Below are 4,318 nucleotides of genomic sequence, written 5' to 3'. Positions count from 1 at the left end.
ATCGCCTGCTATTTGAATGCCCATGCATTCGTGTGATGCAAGCATTTTGGGGGGTGATTTGAGGGTTATTTTGGGATTATCAGCGGACATTTTGAGACCTGTTTGGATATTTCACACTCAAGATTTTCCACCTGCAAGAAAGTGAATCATCAGCAGTAAACTGAACTTTCATTGGAGTACTTTTCTCGTGGACTTTTACTGAACCGTATTATTTCAGGATTATTTTTTTGAACTGGACTACGTCACCTCATATGGGTGTTTTACATGACATTAAGCCTATTGTGTTGTTTGATAGTAGTTTTATTACCACTTCTGGTGACGGATAGCAGCAAGAGCCTGAGTTGTATAGTAGAAGTAGATAGTATAGAAGTATATTGCCTTGCGCGTTTATGGATTATGAGTAGGGGTGACTCCAAAATAGTACTATTCACGAAGGGACGCAGACCCGAAGCGATCGAGGCACCGATCCCCGAGGCCCATAGTTTAACCATGCAGAAACTCGAAATTAGGCAGAATAAATTTATTTTATATTTTGGGATTAAAGATTTAAATCAAAGAAAGAGAAATGTGGCGAGAAGTCGTGTTGTGGATGCGATTTGTGAAGGGATCCTATATAGCGCGACCGTACGAAGCGACGTACTGTGTCAGACACCGTCAGACTTGCTTTGTGATGTCACAATCACTTGTTACATTCACAAAAAGTGACCGTACGAAGCAGCGCGCTATACCACATTTTCTTTGTGATGTCACAATTGCTTTGTGACATCATTTCACAAGTAGTGTACTACAAAATTAACTACGAAAATTGTCATAAAACGTGACGTAATTTTCCAAATAGTAGGCCTATATCGTTGAGTGTCAAACATGTCAACGTTATGAAATTGTCGAAAATACGTTAAGCTCTTTAAACAAATCACTCGAGAGTTATTTTCTTTATCCAAAATTATGATACAGCTCAGTATTTTTAGTGTAGTACGCGAAGTGTAGTGTATACAGTCGGACGTAGAAAGTACTTGTCATTATAGTTATTGCTTTACCTGACCTGATTTATTTTTGTTTCGCGTGCCCACTATAACGAAACAATACATGCCTATAAGAAACCACGACACCGACAGAGGCTGCATAAGGCCTATAAAATAGGCGATGACCCCTGCCCTTCGGCCTTGCCTATTCCAGTCTCTGTGCAATGCTCGTATTTCTTTCAGGTTGTCAGTGAGGTTGATCTACACTGCTAATTGGTCACTTGTTTTGTGGGTTGGGGTCAGTGGCGATCATTATAATATAGGGCGCCGTTTCCAACCCCCCAACTTCGCTCTAGAATAATGTCTGACTTGTAGCTTGATGTTCTGATTTTGTCTTTATTTTTTTTTCTCCGCTTACTTCCCTTTTTATGTTCTGTGATTTGTTATTTCAGTCACGCAAATCATTTGTAAATAATGTGATTGTTTATGATTGTTCCAATAAAGCATAAACTAGAAAAAAAATGACAGGCGATGACTAAAACAGGGATTCCAACTCTTGTTAGCAAAATATCTTGCTTGAGTCAGTCGAATTCTCCAGCTGTGTTTCTCCCCATCATGCCCATCAAGATGTATTTCCTCTAGCTTCTCCTGACCAACTTTAGCTTTGTAAGAATATCAAATAATAATAATAATAATAATGATAATAATAATAATAATAATAATAATAATAATAATAATAATAATAAGGTTGAGTGAGCTATTGAAGGGACTGTACAGTACTGGTTGAGGTGGGGATTCAGGTTTATATCATTCCTAAGTGAGATAAAGAGAAACCTCTTATGAAATATGAAAGAGCATGTAATTTTAAGAAGGGTTCAACGTTTATTTGATGAAAATTGGTTTTCAAATGGCTGAGATATCCAAAAAAGTGATTATAATAAAAGGCGATAGGCCATGCCTTTTATTAGGATCTCTTTGTTTCACCTTGTTTTTGGATATCTCAGCCATTTCAAAACCGATTTTCATCAAATAAATTTTTGATACCCCTTAGAATTGCATGCTCTTTGACATCTCATAGAAGAGTGGTTTCTGAATATCTCGCAAAACGTTAAAGGACAAGTTCACCTTTATATACATGTGGAATGAGTGAATGCAACAATATCAGTAGAACACATCAGTGAAAGTTTGGGGAAAATCGGACAATCCGTTCAAAAGTTATGAATTTTTAAAGTATCTGCGCAGTTACTGCTGGATGAGAAGACTACTACAGTGTATGATGTCACATGCGTACAACGACATAAAGAAAATAAAAAGAGAATTTCACAAAATTTTACTTTTTGAAAAAAGTGTACATTTCCTCAACTTGTCACGGACGTATGTTAAGGGTAATATTATTCCCCTTGCCTTCTGAAAGAGGGAAGTCAAAAGACATTTTATTAAGCGAGGAAAGTGAAAATATGTTGCATTTTCTTTATATTTTTTTTTAATATCATTGTACTCATGGGACATCACAAGCTATGCCTTCTCATCCAGCCTTCAGTGAGCAGAAACTTCAAAAGTGCATAACTCTAGAACGGATTGTCTGATTTTCCTCAAACTTTCACTGATGTGTTTTACTAATATTGCTGCATTCACTCAACCCACATGTCTGTGAAAGTGAACTTGTCCTTTAAAAGCTAAATCCTCACCTCAACCAGAACTGTACACACCCTTTAACACAGAGCATCTCACCCGAGAGTCAGTTCCATCAGGGCCCGCTATAAGCGGTCTCCGGCCGCAAGGGCGTAATTGACGTCGCGCTTCTTGTTCGCGTGACCAGAGTCTCCCGTTTTCATCACCAAAATTTATCACCACGATCATAAAGATAATCAAGACAATCAGTGAATTTTTGGATTTGTCGCTTTAATGGAAAAAAAATCCCATTGACTTTGTCAAAAGCATTATGGATATTATTTTTCACTGCAGTTTTCATCATCATCATCATCATCATCACCATCATCATCATCATCATCACCATCATCATCATCATCATCATCATCATCATCATCATTACGCAGTTCACCATGAAAGGTATAAGAAAGAAGGTACTACAGTTAGTTTCATAAATTGGTGACATTATCATGCCCGGCCTTTCCAGCTTCGTCGTCGCGGTGTGAATGACTGAGCTATAAGTAGGTCTAGCGAGTATTTTTGGAAATACATGCATTGTATGTGGAGATTCAAAACCTTCTTTCGAAGTCTTTGAACTCGCATAATTTCACAAACTACCAAATGGACTATTCTTTGCGTCACTCGAAAAGAAGAAATCCAACGCACACATGATAAATGTACTTAGGGGTTTCCGCGGCGCTGTACTGATTAGAGATTGCGCAATCAGTGACCACACATGTACGATTGAGTACTTAGTAGAGTGCATTGATACCAGTGTTGCCAGATGGTGACTTCGGTAACCAAAAAGGGTGAAATTTGGTGATTTTTGAAGTTGTTTGGTGACAAAATTTTAGCCTGGTAACCAAATCAAAATTTGGTGATTTTTGGTAATTTTTTGGTGATTTTGAGACCAAAGAAAAATAATCACACTAATTGAAAACAAAAATGCATCTTGCCCAAAGTTTTACCCTTATTTCCTGTAGAAACATAACATGTGCCCCTTTTTGTCACTCACCACCACTGACCACACATAAACACTCATATATCCATACACATATCGTACAAATTTTGCATTAAGTGTGTGTGACTACGGCACGCCGTAAATTGCACCGAGACGCGCGCAGAGTGTTTGATAAAGGTTTATTGACAATGGACATCATTTTGTCTTGAAATTGAAGCTTTACCTACGCTTTACCAAATTTGGTGATTTTTTTATGGCTTTGGTGATTTTTCACGTGCTTTTTGGTGATTTTGCTCTGTGGGGACCTGGCAACGCTGATTGATACTCCCAATTGCTAGCGGCGGTACCCGGCATGCGTGTATCTGAAAGCATTTTGTTGGGGCGCATGCATGCTGTTCAAATAAGATTTTATACCACTTTCAAGCGGCCGTGGGGAAGCGTACAAAAATAGACTGGGTTGGGTCTACTGGCGTCTGCCTGTGCCTCCCCCCATCGGCTGACCGGATAGTCTGCCTCCCTGTATCACCAAGGAGGTACTAGGCAAGGAGGTACTAGGCTTGCCTAGTACCTCCTTGGTATCACCGACCTCCGCCCATTGTGTTCGTGCTGTCGAATGCATGGGTGCGTGACTCGACACCCTGCCCGCCGCGCGCCGGAGATCACAGGACTGGCCCGCGGCCGCCGCCCGTGCGTGCGGTGTATGCTAGAGACGGGTCGAGAGCTAGTTTGACAAGGGGAAGAACTT

The sequence above is a fragment of the Diadema antillarum genome, unplaced genomic scaffold (assembly GCF_040938485.1).
Source record: "Diadema antillarum isolate AM-2024a unplaced genomic scaffold, OU_Dant_1.0 seq00001323_RagTag, whole genome shotgun sequence".
NCBI classification, from domain to species: domain Eukaryota; kingdom Metazoa; phylum Echinodermata; class Echinoidea; order Diadematoida; family Diadematidae; genus Diadema; species Diadema antillarum.
The sequence above is the reverse complement of the archived record's forward strand: the minus strand, read 5'-3'. Positions refer to the sequence as shown.